Source organism: Odocoileus virginianus, chromosome 8 (genome assembly GCF_023699985.2).
Source record: "Odocoileus virginianus isolate 20LAN1187 ecotype Illinois chromosome 8, Ovbor_1.2, whole genome shotgun sequence".
Lineage (NCBI taxonomy): Eukaryota > Metazoa > Chordata > Mammalia > Artiodactyla > Cervidae > Odocoileus > Odocoileus virginianus.
In genome coordinates, this window is record NC_069681.1 from 14,862,977 (window position 1) to 14,882,691 (window position 19,715).

The 19,715-nt window shown below is 46.0% G+C and overlaps 1 protein-coding gene and 1 non-coding gene across 2 annotated transcripts in view; both read right to left on the bottom strand.

Moving 5' to 3' along the window:
* The window catches only part of LOC110125079 (uncharacterized), a 29,203-nt gene extending 22,825 nt beyond the window's left edge, over positions 1-6,378 (bottom strand). The window contains exon 1 of the transcript XR_002309965.2: positions 6,219-6,378. This is a non-coding gene — a transcript (uncharacterized protein). The remainder of the gene's footprint in view (positions 1-6,218) is intronic.
* SIAH3 (siah E3 ubiquitin protein ligase family member 3) overlaps positions 1-19,715 on the bottom strand; it is a 70,582-nt gene that overhangs the window by 44,010 nt on the left and 6,857 nt on the right. The gene's annotated exons all lie outside the window — the stretch shown is intronic.

Genomic DNA, 19,715 nt, shown 5'->3' on the forward strand with positions numbered 1-19,715 from the left:
TTTTTAATTCTATTAATATTTATTTTTAAAGTATAGTTTATTTACACTATAATATTGGTTTCAGGTGATGCACATAGTGCTGCAGTTTTTTTTTTTTTTTACAGATTATACTTGATTAAAATTTATTACAAGATAGTGGCTATAATTCCCTGTCTTATATATCTTTGTTGCCTGTGTGGGAGGGAGGCACAGGAGAGAGGGACTGTATGTATACCTAGAGCTGATTCACTCTGTTCTACAGCAGAAACTAACAGGACATAGTAAAGCAACTTCACTCCAATAATAAAATGTAAAAAATAGAAATTCTTAATTTTTTAACATTGGGTTCTAGATTTTGACTTCGATCTGTGCCTCGAAAGTGATGTGACCAGTCCTGCCTCTGCTTACAGACTTCGACTCTGGGCCATGTCTTAGCTTCTCTGAACCTCAGTTTCCTCAGCTGTAAAATGAGAATAATCCTAATTCATTTGCATGGCTGTTGGTGGACTTCATGAGACCTTAGCAGAGCAGCTCCACCATGCCTGGCCTGCTTGAGTGCCCTGTTCTAGCTCCTCATCTGCCTGACTTCCTACTGCGGTTGATTGCATCCACATCCATCTCCAATGATGAAGTTCACTTTCCTGGGTCGTCATTTAGGAGTTTGATGCTTGGTAAGCTCTTTGAGGGTTGAGACCCTCTTCATTTCCTCCATGGCACCTAGGATGGTCCCTTGTCCTTGGCATCACCTGGTAAAGTTTTGATGATGTATGGGTGCTGTTCTGGAAGCTTCTAGAACTCTAGGAGAGGCCTACTTCTCCTTTAGAAGTTGAATTTAGGGAAGAGCAGAATTTAACGCCAGTATCACAAAGAAGAGGCTTCTTTGGTGGCTCAGTGGTAAAGAATCCGCCTGCCAATGGAGGAGCCGTGGGTTCAGTCTCTGGGTTGGGAAGATACCCTGAAGAAGGAAATGGCAACCCACTCCAGTATTTCTTGCCTGGGGAATTCCAGGGACAGAGGAGCCTGGCAGGCTACAGTCTATGGGTTCACAGAGTCGGACACGACTTAGTGACTGAGCGCACACACACACACACACACACACACACAACAAAGAAGGCATAGGCAATATTTTGTGAGACTCAAATTGCTATCCTCGCTTGGCTGACCTAATATAAAACAGTCAAAATCTCCTCTCTACCTCCTCTGAGCTTCCCAATGGAATTGGATTAGAGCTGAGACATTACCATAAGGAATGAAATGCAGCCAGGACCAGGCCTCTTTCGGGGCTAGGGTGAATTCCACCACAAGAGCAATAAAGGTCTTTGTCAATAAGCCCGTTTCCATAGCGGGCTCTAGTTTCCCTGAGGATTGAATTCCAGTCGTGTCCCAGAAGCCTGATGGCCCACTAGCCCCAAGTGTGGTTTCCAAGAAATCAGTCAGTGAAAATGAGTGGTATTGACAGAATAGTTAGACGAAGGAGAGTTTTGGACAGAAATAACTCATTTTGTTGCATTTAGAAAAAATATACCTTCAACAAATCTGTTTAAAGTTTTAAGCATTTTAGTAAGCACCAGCTGACAGAGCTGATGCACAAGCAGTTAATGTAGCTAATATAATTTGATAACCACCAGTGATGAAGCACTCTCGAAGCGCACCTCCTCCCTCCCCCCGCAGTGTCATGAGGTAAGGAGTTGACCTTACCCACTTCGCAGTGAGTAAATTAAGGTTTTTGTTTTTGTATGTGTTACTTTTTCCCATTTAATGTTTTTTTCAAGTTGATATGTCGTATTTTGATTTTTAGTCAAGAAATTTTCTTGTCCTCTTTTTGGCTGCATAACAATCAGGATCTTAGTTCCCCAACCAGGGATTGAACCCATTCCCCCTGCGGTGGGGGCATACAGTCTTAACCTCTGGACTACCAGGGAAGCCCCAGTAAACTGAGATTTAAGGGGATAAGTAAATTGCCCAAGGGCATGGAGCTAGCCAGCCCCAGGCTGACTGACTCCCCAGCTGCTCCTGTGTGAAGTACATTCATCTCAAGTGCGAAGCTTGGAGAATGTTAATACGCACATGACCCAGTAACCACCACTCTAATCAGGATGTGGAACACTTCCAGCATTCTGGAAGCTTCTGTCAATACCCCCCACCCCGACCCTTCCCAGTAATTCCTCCTCTGAGATAAATTAGTTGGAGGCAAAACAATCTTGCTGGTTTCTTTGCCTGCATTTGTTCCTCAGAGAAGACAAGAGGTGCTTCTGTCTCTCAACCCTGCTAATAAAATCCATACATATCATATGTGTTTGTGCTAAGCAACTTCAGTAGTCTGACTCTCTGCGACCCTATGGACTGTAGCCCACCAGGCTCCTCTGTCCATGGGATTCTCCAGGCAAGAATACTGGAGTGAATTGCCATGTCCTTCTCCAGTAGATCTTTCTGACTCAGGGTCATATGTGTTCAATTATATGTAAAATCTCCACAGTAAAAAGTACCTTGTATTTCTAGAGGCTTCTGTGTTCAGGTCATGAGCCCCACACCTCTTGATGCCCCTATCCTGGTGGTAAGGACTTCCTTCCTGTCTTGCTGAGGCATACGCCTACCCTTGACATTAGGGAGACCCAAGCAAGGGTCAAGGAGAGGCCCACAGACCTTTTGTTTTTGACTGTGTTGGGGCTTAGTTGCATCTTGGGCTCAGTAGTTTCAGCGTGCAGGCTTAGTTGCCCCACAGCATGTGGGATCTAGTTCCCCAACCAGGGATCAAACCTAAATCCCCTGTATTACAAGGCGGATTCTTTTTTTTTTTTTTAAATAAAAAGTTTTATTGGAGAAAAATAGAACCACCACGTACACAGGGAAAGGAGCACAAAAATTCAACTGATACAGAACTGAAAGTCACAACTACCCAATGTTGTTTGCGATTACTTTTCAATTTCTTAAATGGCTTCACTCAATTTTTTAAATAGCCTTGCCAATTTTCAGCTGAAATAGAATCAAGTTTTCAAAAAATTAAGAGCCTCAGTGAAGGGACCAGCTTTTGAGATAACAAAGGTGACATCAAGAGTCTCCTAATAGGACAAATTCTACCGAAAAATTCCTGAAGCACAAACCTACCGAGTCTGGTAGAACAGTAGCTCAGAGCCCATCAGGGGTTAGTTAGAACACTGACTCAGACGATCCAGTATGCAGAGAGGGCAAAGAAAAAAGCTGCATTTCCCTGTCAGATAAGTTCACGTAAGAAAACCAAGGAGGTGCTAAGAAAATACAGGCAATGGCTGTTTAAAATAATTAAGAAGGCATTCTAAATACTACATATTATTAGACAACAGTGTGTAAAGTGATGCAATTAGAAAACAGGCAACTTAAAAAAAATATGGTCACAGGTCTTTGAGAACTCAAGAAAACAATCAATAGCAAACACAAGAGCTGAAAGTCTTCTCAGCTGAGGGTTGAAAGTGAAAGTGAAAGTGAAGTCGCTCAGTCATATCCGACTCTTTGCGACCCCGTGGACTGTAGCCCACCAGGCTCCTCCGTCCATGGGATTCTCCAGGCAAGAATACTGGAGTGGGTTGCCATTTCCTTCTCCATACAAGGCGGATTCTTAACCACTGACTGGGCCACCAGGGAAGTCCCAGTCATTTGACTAGATGTTTCAGAGTTACAACTAAGCCAATAGACTCTTAGAGTACTCCCCTCCCCCAATCTTAGTAAGTAAAACTTTTCATAACACCAGGCTTGAATTTAGAGCACTCAGACTCCTTGGAATCCTGAAACGTGGTGGTAGAGTGTCAGCTGTGACTCTAGGCTGGGCAGCCTGCCTGCTCTTTTCCTATTTCTGGCTCCATCCCATATCTGATGTATGTCTGTGGCCACCCCAGCCGGTCCATCTAAGTTCTGTCCCCATAAAGGAAGCCTTGACCGGGCCGCCCGGCCTACCCTCACGCACGCTGGTGGCATGGGGCATCTTTGGAAAGACAGATCTGTGACAGACAAGCTCTGGATGTCCAGAGAGAGGCCTGGAAGGGAAGATATGAGCTTCAGGGAGGAGCGTTCATTTGGAGCTGCAACTCCTTCACCCCCACAGGTCTGGACACAGCCTGGGGAGGCCCGGGTGGGACCTGCGGGACTCAGAGCTTAAAATGCCCTTTTGTCTAGTCCGAGGGTGGTTCTACAAAATTAAGGCCATTTGTCTCAACCAAGAGACAGTTCTTGTCATTCTCAAAGTCATTCTGAATAGTTGGGTTTTTAGCCACTGGACCACCAGGGAAGTCCCTGAAATGGATAGTTATAGCGGGCACTGTGGACAAGGGCTTCCCTGGTAGCTCAGTTGGTAAAGAATCTGCCTGCAATGCAGGAGACCCCGGTTCGATTCCTGGGTTGGGAAGAACCCCTGGAGAAGAGACAGGCTACCCACTCCAGCATGCTTGGGTTTCCCTGGTGGCTCAGACGGCAAAGAATCTACTTGCGATACGGGAGACCTGGGTTTGATCCCTGGGTTGGGACGATCCCCTGGAGGAGGGTCATGACAACCCACTCTAGTATTCTTGCCCGGAGAATCCTCCTGGACAGAGGAGCCTGGCGGGCTACAGTCCGTGGGGCTGCAGAGAGTTGGACACGACCGAGGGACTGCGCACAGCACAACAGCAGGGGACAAGGCCGAAAAACCCCTGCTCTCAAGGGGCTTACATTCTGATGAGAAGGTAGGGGTACCACAGATACATAAAGAAATAAATACTTCAAATTATTTCAGGCAGACCTAAGTGCTGTGGATGATGAATCACGAGCTAGAGATGAAGGAGGGAGTAGGGAGTGCGTTCGAGGCTCTGAAGACCTGCCAAGGGTTCCACTCCCACCAGGGCCCTCAGGCTCCTGTCCAGCAGGTCCAGCAAACCATCCTGGGTCTTTTCTGGAACTGAACATTGTCTGCCAATGACCATGATTCTACAGGGTGCTTATAGCTCTGCAAGAAATTAGGACAAAATAGGTAGGCTGCCTCGAGTCCTTTTTAAAACAAAGAGGGCTAAGCAAACAAATAAAAGGATTAGGAAGGGGCTAATTCATCCCAATAATACTGTCCATCCACATTGTGATTTAAAGATCAAAAAACACTTTGCCAGGTATTTTCTTGTTTGATCCTAACATAAGCTATTGAGTTTGGCGGGGTAAGTACCATAGTCCATCCCAAGATTTGCAGGAAGGGACAGATTGAGAAGAAAGAGGAGACCTGCTGAAGGTCAAGTTGAAGGACCAGGGATGGGCCTGTCTCTGTGCCAGGCTCCCACTCCCTCTTCCCCCACATGGTGGTGACTCACCCCTGCCTTGCAGCCCTCAACCTGCTCAGGGCTTCAGGAAGGAGCTCAGCCAGGCTTTTAATAATCAATCAAGAGTTTTCCTGAGGCATCCACACAGACTTTTGGCTAGTCTTCTCAGAAGCTGTTCTCACAAAATGCTTTCTGATTTTTCGCCCAGTCAGTAGTGAGGTTTAAAAAAAAAAAAAAAAAAGCCTTTCCATTCTCTTTTTCTGCACCAGCCAGCGTGGCAAGGCCTATTTCATTTCTGAGATTCAAATTGGAAACTGCCTTCTGTTCTCATTAGTTTGGGTTGTAGTGGTCATTACATCCTAAACAATTAATCCCTGAATGCCAATTTCTTACTAGAATTATCCTGGACTCAACAACTGGTTTTCTTAGCAGCAAGGCAGAAGCAATTATTCCTGGCTTTTGTAACTAAACATGCTGTGCTTGGCACTTTACAATGTTTTCATCATCATTGAGTTATCAACATTTATCTCTATTGGGGAAAGGGAAGGCTGTCCAGTTTTGAAGTTCTGGCCATCACGTAGACCTGTTTACTGGTATCCGTGGGGCTCCCTTCACTTGCTCAGGCAAGGGAGGAAGCCCCTCAGGCCCTAGGCCCTGTGTCTGAGTCGAGGACCATCTGAGAGGGAATAGAAAACCCAGGGGGAGAGGTGGTCTACCTCTAAGATCTCAGGTTACAGGGCTGTGCTCTCGGGTCACCTGGGAACTCAGGGCCCAAGGCTGCTAGACAGTGTCCTTGAGCTCGTGGGGACTGTCTGCTTTGGTTCTCAGATTCTTTTCTGGGGAAGCTTCCCTTCCAAAGCTGGGCCACTTGGAGTCAACCCGGGGAGTCTGATGGGGGAGTCTGTCCCCTCTCTAGTAGGAGAGACAGAGCTATACCGGGACCATCAGGCAGCTCAGCCCGCCCTGGATTGGGAGAGGCCTGCTTACCTTCCTGTGCATTGACCCAAGTTTAGCTCGTCTGGAGGGTGACGTGATGGGAGGCATTGGGGTGGCTTTGGGGCTGGGTCCTGAATTCATGCTCCTGGCTCCACCCCTCACTGTGATGTGACTGTGGGCACACTGCTTACCCTCTCTCTGCCTCATTCCTCATCTGTTAAGTAGTGATAGTTATCGCCATATTTCACAGGGTTATTCTGCAGATTAAGTGAGTTAAAATTTGTCATTAGAACAGCATGCCTGGCTCATAGTAAATAGCTTTAAGTGTGCATTTAAAAACAAAAAGGAATTTTCCTTTAACATCTAAAGGAGATTTTTAATATTCTTTTGTCCCCTTTAGATAGAATATAAAGACAGACAGCCTAAACCACAAAGCCCACTAGTTTCATTTGAATACACCAACAAACCAAGCCTAAACGAATGTTCTGTTTTTTTTCCAATTGGAGTGTAATTGCTTTACAAAGGTGTATTAGTTTCTGCTGTACAACGACGTGAATCAGTTGTATGTGTACAGATATCCCCTCCCTCACGGACCTCCCTCCCCCATCCCCCATCTGGGTCGTCACAGAGCACTGCCCTGAGCTTCCGGCGCTGTAGCAGGTTCCCACTAGCTGTTTACACACGGTATGGATGTATGCCAACGCTGCTCTCCCTTTCCATCCTACACTCCCCTTCCCTGCCATGTCCACATGTCTCTTCTCAGCATCTACATCCCTATTCCTGCCCTGCAAACAGGTTCATCCATACCATTTTTTTTTCTAGATCCACATATATGCGGTATTTCTTTTTCTTTTCCTGAATTACTTCACTCCGTACGACAGACTCTAGGTCCATCCACACCTCTACCACTAACCCAATTTCATTCCTTTTTATGGCTGAGTAATATTCCATTGTGTATCAGTGAGGTGGGTGAGGCAGGTTTGATTCTCCCTGGGGAGAGGTGGCATGGGCTGCTTCCTGCTGCTGTGAGTCCCTGACACCAGCCGGTTGCCTGGAACTTTGCTGGTTGTCTCTTTGCCTGCCTGCATATACCCATGTGACCTCAGAGAGCAAGAAAAAATTACATTTGTCATCTTTCCTTTTTAATTGGTTAGTAGAAAATGTGCAGACCTCTGCTGTTCCAAGGGGCTTCCCAGTTGGCACAGTGGTAAAGAATCTGCCTGTCAATGCAGGAGATGCAAGAGATGCAGGTTTGATCCCTGTGTCGGGAAGATCCCCTGGAGAAGGGCATGGCAACCCACTCCAGTATTCTTGCCTAGAGAATCCCATGGACAGAGGAGCCTGGTGGGCTACAGTTTGTGGGATCACAAAGAGTCAGACACGACTGAGCATACACACACACACACACACACACACACACACACACACACACACACACTGCTGTCCCAGTGCCTGCTTTTCTGCTTTTCCTCCAGGACAAGTCTCTTCCTTTCATAATCTCAAGCTCTTTCTCAATCTTAGAGAGTTCCCTCTAACCTATTATTCAAATATGAACTATTTCCATGTTAAATACATAGAAAAATATGAAAAGAGGAAGGAAAGAAAGCAAAAGAAATCAACCTCCAAGAGGACACTTCTATGTGTTGGGCACTGATCTAGGTGCTGTTGCATGTTTTTGACACCTTTAATTCTCCACCAGCTTCACATTGTTTGTCTTCTTATGGTCAAGAAAAATGAAGCTCAGAGAGGTTAAGTCACTTGCCTAGGGTTACGTAGGCATGAATACTGGAACTAAATTTGAAGCCATATCTGAGTCCAAAGGCCGTGATCTTTCCAGTACACTGAGAGGTGTTTAAGACACATCGGTAGAATTTCACTTTTCTACTAAATTTCCGTCACTCATGGTGAATAGGTTAAGCTTGTACAGTTAACTAGTCACATCCTCCCTGTTACTTCCGTCTTATTCACCTGTTCATGCCACCATTTGGCTTAAACTGTCTCAAACCCCTTGCAAAAGAGGCCTCGTGTGGATGAGGTCAGTGGTACAGAGCCGCCTCTGCACACCAGGGTCACCCCGCAGGGAGGCACCGAGCAAGTGCCCCCTCTCACCTGCCAGATGGAGACGCCGAGGTTAAGTGACTCGCTCAAGACCCCATGGGCGCAGCCTCTTGGCTCTGAGGAAACCTCCTCGGCCGAGTATTTCCAGGAGCCCTGGTGAGTGCCTGGGAGCGCGCCTTTCCACTCTCATTTCTCGTGGGTTCTTGGAGAGCCTCGGGTGTCTGGCACTGGCTTCGGCAGGCACACCAAGAAGGGTCCAACTGGCATTTCTTTGATTAACATAAGCAGATGTAGCCCTTGGGCTTCATGAGGCAGCTTCTGGCTTTTTTGGTCTTTTATTATTTGTTTGTCTTAACTGAACTGTAGTTGATTTATAGTATTGTGTTAGCTTCAGATGTACAGCAAAGTGATTCAGTTATATGTATATATGTGTGTGTATATATATATTCTTCTTCAAATTCTTTTTCCATTATAGCTTATTACAAGGTAAAGCATATAGTTCCTGGTGCTTGTTCTTTACCTATTTTATATATAGTAGTGTGTATATGTTAATCCCATGCGTGCTTGTGTGCTAAGTTGATTCAATCATGATTGACTCTTTGCAACTCCCATGGACTGTAGCCTGCCAGGCTTCTCAATCCATGAGGATTCTCCAGGTAAGAATCCTGGGGTGAGCTGCCATGCCCTCCTCCAGGGGATCTTCCCGACCCAGGGATCCAGTCTGTGTCTCTTATGTCTCCTGCATTGGCAGGCAGGTTCTTTACCACTGGTGCTGCCTGGGAAGCCCTGTTAAGCCCATACTCCTAATTTATCCCTCTCTGTCTCCTTTCCCCTTTGGTTACCATAAATTTGCTTGTTTTCTATGTCTGAGTCTGTTGCCATTTTGTAAATACACTTGTTTGTATTACTTTTTACATTCCACATTCAGTTCAGTTCAGTCGTTCAGCTGTGTCTAACTCTTTGCGACCCCATGGACTGTAGCACACCAGGCCTCCCTGTCCATTGCCAACTCCTGGAGTTTACCCAAACCCATGTCCATTGAGTCGGTGATGCCATCCAACCATCTCATCCTCTGTCGTCCCCTTATCCTCCTGCCCTCAATCTTTCCCAGCATCAGGGTCTTTTCAAATGACTCAGTTCTTCACATCAGGTGGCCAAAGTATTGGAGTTTCAGCTTCAGCATCAGTCCTTCCAGTGAATATTCAGGACTGATTTCCATTAGGATGGACTAGTTGGATCTCCTTGCAGTCCAAGGGACTCTCAAGAGTCTTCTCCAACACCACAGTTCAAAAGCATCAGTTCTTCAGAGCTCAGCTTTCTTTATAGTCCGACTCTCACATCCATACATGACTACTGGAAAAGCCATAGCTTAGACTAGATGGACCTTTGTTGGCAAAGTAATGTCTCTGCTTTTTAATATGCTGTCTAGGTTGGTCATAACTTTTCTTCCAAGGAGCAAGCATCTTTTAATTTCATGGCTACAGTCACCATCTTCAGTGATTTTGGAGCCCAGAAAAAAACTCTGTCACTGTTTCCTTTGTTTCCCCATTTATTTGCCATGAAGTGATGGGACCAGATGCCATGATCTTAGTTTTTCTGAATGTTGAGTTTTAAGCAAAGATTTCACTGTCCTCTCACTTTCATCAAGAGGCTCTTTAGTTCTTATTCACTTTCTGCCATAAGGGTGGTGTCCTCTGCATATCTGAGCCCAGCGTTTCTTATGATGTACTCTGCATATAAGTTAAATAAGCAAGGTGACAATATACAGCCTTGACGTACTCCTTTCCCTGGAACTAGTCTGATGTTCCATGTCCAGTTCTAACTGTTGCTTCCTGACCTGCATACAGATTTCTCAAGAGGCAGGTCAGGTGTGCTGGTATTCCCATCTCTTTCAGAATTTTCCACAGTTTGTTGTGGTCCACACAATCAAAGACTTTGGCATAGTCAATAAAGCAGATGTTTTTCTGAGACTCACTTGCTTTTTCAATGATCCCAATGGATGTTGGCAATTTGATCTCTAGTTCCTCTGCCTTTTCTAAATCCAGCTTGAACATCTGGAAGTTCATGGTTCACATATTGTTAAAGCCTGGCTTGGAGAATTTTGAACTTTATTAGCGTGTGAGATGAGTACAATTGTGTGGTAGTTTGAGCATTCTTTGGCATTGCCTTTCTTTGGGATTGGAATGAAAACTGACCTTTTCCAGTCCTGTGGCCACTGCTGAGTTTTCCAAATTTGCTGGCATATTGAGTGCAGCACTTTCACAGCATCATCTTTTAGGATTTGAAAGAGCTCAACTGGAATTCCATCACCTCCACTACCTTTGTTCATAGTGAAATCAAGCCCACTTGATTTCGCATTCCAGAATGTCTGGCTCTAGGTTGGTGATCACACCTTCATGATTATCTGAGTCATGAAGATCTTTTTTGTACAGTTATTCTGTGTATTCTTGCCACCTCTTTTTAATATCTTCTGCTTCTGTTAGGTCCATATCATTTCTGTCCTTTATTGTGCCCATCTTTGCATGAAATGTTCCCTTGGTATCTCTAATTTTCTTGAAGAGATCTCTAGTCTTTCCCATCCTATTGTTTTCCTCTCTTTCTTTGCATTGATCACTGAGGAAGGGTTTCTTATCTCTCCTTGCTATTCTCAGGAACTCTGCATTCAAATGGGTATACCTTTCCTTTTCTCCTTGCTTTTCGCTTCTCTTCTTTTCACAGCTATTTGTAAGGCCTCCTCAGACAACCATTTTGCCTTTTTGCATTTCTTTTTCTTGGGGATGGTCTTAATCCCTGTCTCCTATACAATGTCACAAATGTCCATCCATAGTTCATCAGGCACTCTGTCTATCAGATCTAGTCCCTTCAATCTATTTCTCACTTCCACTGTATAGTCATAAGGGATTTGATTTAGGTCATCCCTGAATGGTCTAGTGGTTTTCCCTACTTTCTTCAGTTTAAGTCTGAATTTGGCAATAAGGAGTTCATGATCTGAGCCACAGTCAGCTTCTGGTCTTGTTTTTGCTGACTGTATAGAGCTTCTCCATCTTTGGTTGCAAAGAATATAATCAGATTTCGGTATTGACCATCTGGTGGTGTCCATGTGTAGAGTCTTCTCTTGTTTTGTTGGAAGAGGGTGTTTGCTAGATTCCACATATAAATGATATCATATAATAGTAATATTTGTCTTTGTCTGACTTGGCATTCAGTATGACCACCTCTAGGTCTATCCATGTTGCTGTAAATGGTAATATCTCTTTGTTTTTTAATGGCTGAGTAATATTCCCTTGCCTATATATACCACATCTACTTTATCCACTCATCTGTTGATGGACACTTAGGTTGCTTACATGTCTTGGATACTGTAAACAGTGCCTCTTTGAATATTGGGGTGCGTATATCTTTTCAAATTAGAGTTTTTGTCTTTTCCAGATACTATATATTCAGGAGCGGGACTGCCTGGATTCTATGGTAGTTCTAGTTTTAGTTTTTTAACAACTTCCATACTATTTTCTATAGTAGTTGTACCAATTTACATTCATACCAACAGTGTAAGAGAGTTCCCTTTTCTCCACACCCTATCTGGCATTTATTGATCTAGACTTTTCCATGATAGCCATTCTGATTGGTGTGACTTTGTACCTCATGGTAGTTTTGATTTCCATTTCTCTAATAACTAGCATTGTGGACCATCTTTTCATGTGCCTCTTGGCCGTCTGTATGTCTTCTTTGGAGAAATGACTATGTAGGTCATCTGCCTATTTTTTGATTGGGTTGTTTGTTTTTTTTTATACAGTTGTATGAACTGTTTATATATTTTAGAAATTAAGCTCTTGTCAGTTGCATTGTTTGCAGATATTTTCTCCCCATCCATGAGTTGTCTCTTTGTTTTGTGGATGGTTTCCTTTGCTATGCAAAAGCTTTTAAGTTTGATTAGGTCCAATTTGTGTATTTTTGCTTTTACTTCTTTTGCCTTGAGAGATTTATGTAAGAAAATATTGATACAATTTATGTCAGAGAAAGCTTTGACTGTGTTTTAGGACTTTTAAGATGTCATGGCTTAAATGTAAGCCACTTTTAGTTTATTTGTGTGTATAGTATGTGGGTGTATTCTAACTTCATGAGCTACATGAGGTTGTCTAGCTTTCCCAGCATCACTTGGTGAAGAGACTGTCTTTTTTTTTTTTGGCTCCACTGTGCAGCTTGTGGGATCTTAGTTCTCCGACCAGGGATCAAAGCTGTGCCCTGCAGTGGAAGCACAGAGTCTTAACCACTGGACCAGCGGGGGACGTCCTGAAGAGAGCTGACTTTTTCAGTGGGGCAGCTTCTTCATGTGCTCATCAGCCCTCCTGCTTCCGGGCGTGGGGGTGGGGGTGTGCAGGGCTGGGGGCAGCAGAGGTGCTGCAGGGCCAGGCCCCTGCCCCTGTGGTCCTCCAGGTGAGGTGGTCAGCCCGAGGGCCACAGAGACGAGTAGGCGTCACCGGGGCTGGGAATGGCGGTGATGGCGCCTGGCTCAAGCCGGAAGCACTTTCCTCCCAGAATTCCTTTAGCTCCTCCATGTCCGCGTCCCCCGTGAGCCCTCTGCGCCTCTGTGAGTTCCCCCAGATGCCAGGGCTGCTGCTTGAGGTGACTCTGGGGATTGACTGCCTTGGTGACCTCCGTCCACGGTGCCTGGCTGAGCGTTTTCCTCGGAAGTCAGTATAGACGCTGCCCCGCACGGCTCCAGCTTGTACACTGGGAACAAAGACCTGAAGCATCATTCCGCTCTTCTGCCATAAGCCCACCTCTAACCCGGACGCCTCCCTCAACTCAGTGCTTCTCACGGCAGCTTTGGAAAGAAGAAACGTCTGAAGAGCATTAGCAGAAGGGCTGACCAGAAGTCAAGGCAGAGGCTGAGTTAAATTAGGTAGAAAATGGTCATTAAAAGTTCGCTCCTCTTTGAGTTTAAAAAAATAAATTTGATGATAAAGTATGGCTGCTAATGGGAAAGGAAATTTCAAAGTTCCGTGGATCTCTGAGAGAGCAGGTGTGACAGGGTAAGAGCCTCATTCTCTTGAAGTATGTTTTTGATTTTGAGTAAAAAGATTTCTTTCTTTTCTTCTCAGAGAAAAAGTGCCCTGTTTAATGATATCTGAGTGCTTAGAGAGCGTTTGCATCTGACACGGTCGACTAGTTCCCACTGTCATGGAGAAGCAAGTGAGGTTTTGACAAGACAATCACGTGGCCCAGATTTAGGGGTCAGTGCTAGGGCTCAGTGGTAAAGGACGCCGCCTGCCAAGACAGGAGATGTAAGAGACACGGGTTCAATCCCTGTGTGGGAGAAGATCCCCTGGAGAAGGAAATGGCAGTCGACTCCAGTATTCTTGCCTGGAGAATCCCATGGACAGAGGAGCCTGGTGCGCTACAGTCTATGGGATTGCAGAGTCGGACACGACTTAGTGACTTAGTGACTGCGCAAACACACACACACACACATGACAAAAAAGGCATAGTCATTATTTTGTGAGACTCAAATTGCTATCCTGGTTTGTCTGACCTAATACAAAACAGTCCACAGGGTTGCAAAGTCGGACACGACTGAGCCATTAAGCATGTACGCTAGTTTCAGACACTCTGTCCTCCTCCAACCATGTAATCCATTTGAAAAAATGATCACGGGACATGAACTTCCTTTTCTGCAGATGATTTTGAGTTGAACACTTAGATAAAGTTGTTGCCAAGATTTCCTTCAAGTATTTAATGCAAATCGTAATTTGTAAAAGTATGTGTATATTTATTACTTATTTGGCTGCGTGGAGTCTTAGCTGCAGTGTGCTGGACCTTCACTAAGACATGCGGAATCTTTTGAGGCAGCGCATGGACTCTAGTGGTGGCGCTCGGGCTTCAGTATTTAAGGTGCTGGGGCTTAGTTGTTCCTCGGCTTGTGGGATCTTAGTTTCCTGACCAGGGATCGAACCTTCATCTCCTACATTGAAAGGCAGATTCTTAACCACTGGACCACCAGGGAAGTCTCCCAAAGTCATAGTTGTTATCAAACCTGATTTGGAAGGCTAGGCTCTTTGTAGAAGCTTCCAAGTAGGCGGTCTGTGACAGAGCGGGAGAGACAGCTTAACACAGAAGTGAAAAGCACCAGTTAAACTCTACCACTCGTTGGATGTACCCTTGGACAAGTTACTTAATTTCTCTGTACCTCAGCTTCCCCCCATGTGATTTGGAGATAGACTGTCGGCATTATTCTAAGAACTTTTATTTGTTTTTGTTTGTTTGTTTTTTCATTTATTTTTATTAGTTGGAGGCTAATTACTTTACAATATTGTAGTGGTTTTTGCCATACATTGACATGAATCAGCCATGGATTTACATGTGTTCCCCTTCCCGATCCCCACTCCTGCTATTCTGAGAACTTTTAAAAAGGCAATTTGGGTAAATCACTTAGCATGGCACTTGGCACGTAGGAAATGCTCAATAAATATATGTTAATTAGGAAACATATACACATATGTGGACTTCCCTGTGGCTCAGACAGTAGAGAATCTGCCTGCAATGCTGGAGACCTGAGTTTGATCCCTGGGGTTGGGAAGATCCGCTGGAGAAGGGAATGGCAACCCACTGCAGTATTCTTGCCTGGAGAATTCCATGGACAGAGGAGCCTGGCAGGCTATAGTCCATGGGGTCACAAAGAGTAGGACATGACTGAGTGACTCACACTTCTACTACACACATATGTAGTTTTAACTTGGGTTCCCCAAAGAAGAGCCTGAAAGAAGGACTTCATACAGTGGTTTCTTTGGGAAGAGATTCTAGGAGGCAGGAGGAAGGGACAAAATCGCTGCCATTGGCCACAGGGTCCATCCCACGGGGCAGCCCAGGGAATCCTAGAGCAAGCCTCCCAGGATCGTCCCCCACGAGCTGGGGCATCTGTGTGTGTTTGATGTCTGTACATACAGAGTGAATGAGCCAGGATCTCAGCTCAGTATTTTTAAATGAAATATAATACACTCAACATTAGTCTTATGGCTGGTTGTTTGTTGTGAAGTAGGAATGCTGAGGGATGACATACGAAGACATTTTTAAAAGCACAGGATTTTCTTTAAAGGAGCGCTTTTTTATAATTGTATTTACTTTTGACTGAGCTGGGTCTTCGTTGCTGTGCAGGTTTTTCTCCAGTTGCAGTGAGTGGGGGCTACTCTCTAGCTGACGTGCGAGGCTTCTCGTTGCGCTGGCTTCTCTTGTTGCAGAGCACGGGCTCCGGGTCTTCAGCTTCAGTAGCTGCAGCGCGTGGATGCCGTCGTGGTGGCTCCCGGCCTATAGAGCACAGGCTCAATAGTTGTGGGGCACGGGCTTAGTTGCTCCATGACGTGTTGGATCTTCCCCGATCAGGGATCAAACCCGAGCCTCCTGCCTTAGCAGGCGGATTCTTTACCACTGAACCACCAGGGAAGCCTCCAAGCACAGGATGTTAATTTTAAATGGCTCCACTGCACAGAGTTGTGTATCATTGAGCAAGCTTTTTTCCTTTCCTCTGCTTTGATGGAATGATAATAATATACTACTTCCTAGGGAGAATTAAATGCATAGCATTTAACACAGTTCCTGGACATAGCATGCCTTCCATAAAAGGTAGCTATTTTGTGGTTGTTCTGATCATTATTGTTATTATTGTGTGCATAACTGGGACAGCAGAAAAGCACAGCCTGTGGGTTTCAGGATATGTAGCCAACTTAGCCTAAGTCACAATATACCTGTAATTTGTAGAAAGGGAATGCCAGGTTCTGAGTGGCTTTCTGCCTTGGACTTCCGGGCACATCCTTGGCGAAGTCGTAGGAATTAGATCTGAGGGATCATGGCGTCTGACTACAAAGCTGGGCAGATGACTAGACTAGCTGGCCCATCTTTTGTAAAATCTTGTATTGATCTGGATTTGTTTCAGTCTCTGTGGAGCCTTCCTAATGCCTTGCTAACCCTCCCCAAAATGGTCTGCAGTGGCCTTTCCCCTCCATAGAGAACACTCTCCAGTTTTGTCCTGGGGGGCCCTGCCCCTTCCACAGTTCAGTCTCTTCCAGCTGGAGTTCCTGGTACTGCCTGGAGACAGCCCTGCAGCACACAGCTCCCTCCTAATCACAGGTTTGTGATAAAAAATACATTAAAGGACCGAGAAATGATTAAGAGATACAGCGACTTGCAAGTAAAACTGACATTTCCAGTTAGACCACAATTCTAAATGATCCACAGGGAGCCTATTCTTCTGCTAAAAACAATAGGCTGATCACAGATTGGTTTCTGATGGTGCTTTCATCCTGGGCCCCAGGTCAAGATGAAAAGGTCACCTTTTGTAGCAGAACTTGACCCACCCTGCTATCTGAAAGTCTGGGCTTATGGCTTTGTGGCTTGGGTGATTTCACTTACAGCCTCACCCCAGTCTTTGCTATGTGTTTGTGCCAGCAGTAGACATGCGAGGAACATTGCCTTTTTAATGACCCACGTATACCTGGCTAGTTGTTACCTTGGTGAGGTCCTAAGGACAAGGACCCCCTGGGAAGATGCCCAGCATGTGTGGCTTGTATTAGAGAGGCAGCATCTTTATCCAACGCCCCAGCCCCCAGCAGTGTGGTAGCATAGATAGAGCACTGGGCCCTGCCCTGCCTCAGTTGTGACCCTGGGCATCACCCCTTTGGATCTCATCTGTTTGAACCAGGACCTGGGCTCTGGTTCCCTGAGCTTGAACCCGTTGTTGTTTAGTCGCTAAGTCATGTCTGACTCTTTGCGACCCCATGGATTGTAGCCCGCCAGGCTCCTCTGTCCATGGAATTCTCCAGGCAAGAATACTAGAGTGGGTTGCCATTCCCTTCTCCAGGGGATCTTCCCAACCCAGGGGTCAAACCGTGTCTCCTGCATTGGCAGGCGGATTCTTTACCACTGAGCCAACCTGGGAAGCCCAAGCTTGAACCTACTATGCTTCAAAATCTTGGTCAGTCAATAGACAGGTCCTTTTACTGCTGACCCTTCCCTCTCTTTCCCCTAACATCCAGTCTGAGAAGTTTGATCACTTGTCCAAGTTGGGCAAAAGAATCTTGGTACATCTCGTGCATCAGGAACATCTCTAAGGAGCTCCACTTACTAGTGATGACAGCTACCATCTGTGGACTATGTACAAGGTGCTGTACTAAGCAGTTTATCTACATTATATTTCACCTTCACGATAATCACTTTAATAGTTGAGGAAATGCAGGTTCTGGGAGGTCAAAGAGGTTACTCAAGGGAACTGACATCACTGGATTCAAACCCAGCTAGGTCTGAGTCCGAAGCCTGTGCTCCACGACCTCAACTAGAATGTTCCTCTTTTCTCTCCCATCTCTCCTGTTACCTCTTTCCTGAGGCTGGAGGTCAGTGACAGTTTGGGTGGGGAAGAAAGATCCCATTCTTTACTCCACGGTGGTGCTGGGGACCCTGTCCACTGGGCTTTACACCCTCTGATCTTGCACTGCTATTCAGAGACCACTCACGGTCCAAAAAGGTTGGCATCTCAGAATTTCCATAGACCCTGAGTGTGTGTGTGTGTGTGTGTGTGTGTGTGGAAACTCAGGTGGAGTAAGGAAAAGCCCAGCCCTGTGGCCTTTCTTGGTGCTTTTTATAGACTTGCCTGATGATAGGATCCAGGAAATTTTTTCTTGGCTCAGAAAGGCCAGAGCCTCTCTCTCCCTTGACTTCAGGAGATACAGGTGGCTCAGTGATAAATCAGCCTGCCAGTGGTGGCTCAGTGGTGGCTGGTGGCTCAGCCTGCCAATGCAGGAGACTCAGGTTCCACCCCTGGGTCAGGAGGATCCCCTGGAGGAGGAAATGGCAACCCACTCCAGTATCCTTGCCTGGAGAATCCCATGGACAGAGGAGCCTGGTGGGCTACAGTCCACGGGGTCTCAAAGAGTCGGACATGACTTAGCAACTCAGGAAGAATACCAAGCTTCCATTAAGCATCACCCATCCCACCTAGCTCAGAGGGAAGGGACTCCCTCAAGGCAGAGTAAGCTGCAGGCAGAGAGAAAATGAATGTCCAGTTTCCCAGCAAGCCTGCAGGTTTGGCCCGCTTACCTCTCCCCACCCTGTTGCATCTCTCAGTGGTATCACTCAGCCTCAGACCCTCACCCTGATCAGATGTCCCTCACAGACCCGCTGGCCCTTGTGCTTACTCGGCTGCCACTAATGAAAAGAAAGCATGCATAAGTCATGAGGACCCTTCTCCAGCGGGAAGAGAGGGGATTTTGTGGCAGGGCTCCTGGCTCTGCGGATGTTGGGCACCTGGGCACACGTGCCAGCCCCTGTCCCACTGGCATGCCCATCCTCCCCCAACCCAGCCCCTCGCCCACTGCACTTCCGGGCTCGGAACTCAAGCAGGGCTCAGGGTTTTCTTTGAAGTTAGGCGATAAGGACAGATCTGACTTTTACATAAGGCAAAGAATTGTTCTATTCAAAACTGTGTTGAAGGCCAAGGGCAATTCACAAGTACTAAGGAACAGCAGGCCCCGAGGCCCAAAGGAAGGGAGGGGAGGTGGAGGAAAACAGAAGGCAGAGTGGTGGGGAGACTGACTCCAGCTTCCGAGGAGCGGCTTTTAGCTTTTATCGTAATGACCCGTGTTGACAATAACTGCTGCTATTTACCGACTCTCTCCTCCATGGCAGACGTTTTCCTTCTGTGAGCTCATTTACTCCTTGCAGCCCCATCGAAGGTGGGCGTTCTTTTCTGCTTTTTATAGAGAAGGAAATGAAGCCTCTGAGAGGCGAAGTCATTTGTTCAAAGTCACCCATCGGCCAATGGAACAGTCTGGATTTGAGCTCAGCTCTTTCTGCCCCAAAGCCTGTGTGTTTTCCCTACATCCATTGCTTCACCTCTGTATTGATCTGGTGGATTTACAAACTATGTGCTAAGGGCAAGATCTACTGCTCTATGCTTCTGACAGTGTATCTCTTTATCATTTGATTTTTAAAATATGATGTGCAGGCATCCACGTAGATTATAAGAATTTGAAACAGGAAAGGAAATTTATGGAAGAGAGAGGGGAATAAGGGAGGATGGTGATAAAGAGGGCTTCCCAGGTGGTGCTAGTGGTAAAGAACCTGCCTGCCAATGCAGGAAACATAATGAGATGTGGGTTCGATCCCTGGGTCAGGAAGATCTTCTGGAGAAGGGAATGGCAATCCACTCCAGTATTCTTGCCTGGAGAATCTTATGGACAGAGGAGCCTGGTAGGCTGCAGTCCATGAGGTCACAGAGAGTTGAACACAAATGAATTGACTTAGTACTCTGTGAGGTGACGAAGAGGGCCTGATTTGCTAAGGAAATGTGGGTCTGATAAAGGGGAGATGATAGGGTGTGTGGTGCAGCCCATGGGGTCACACTGGCTGATCTAGGGCTGATGGGGTGCAGGAAGGGGGTCCCTGCAATTTCCTGCTTCCACAGCGTGCACTCAAGCAAGGGGTGTTTAGTTTGGACTAACTGGA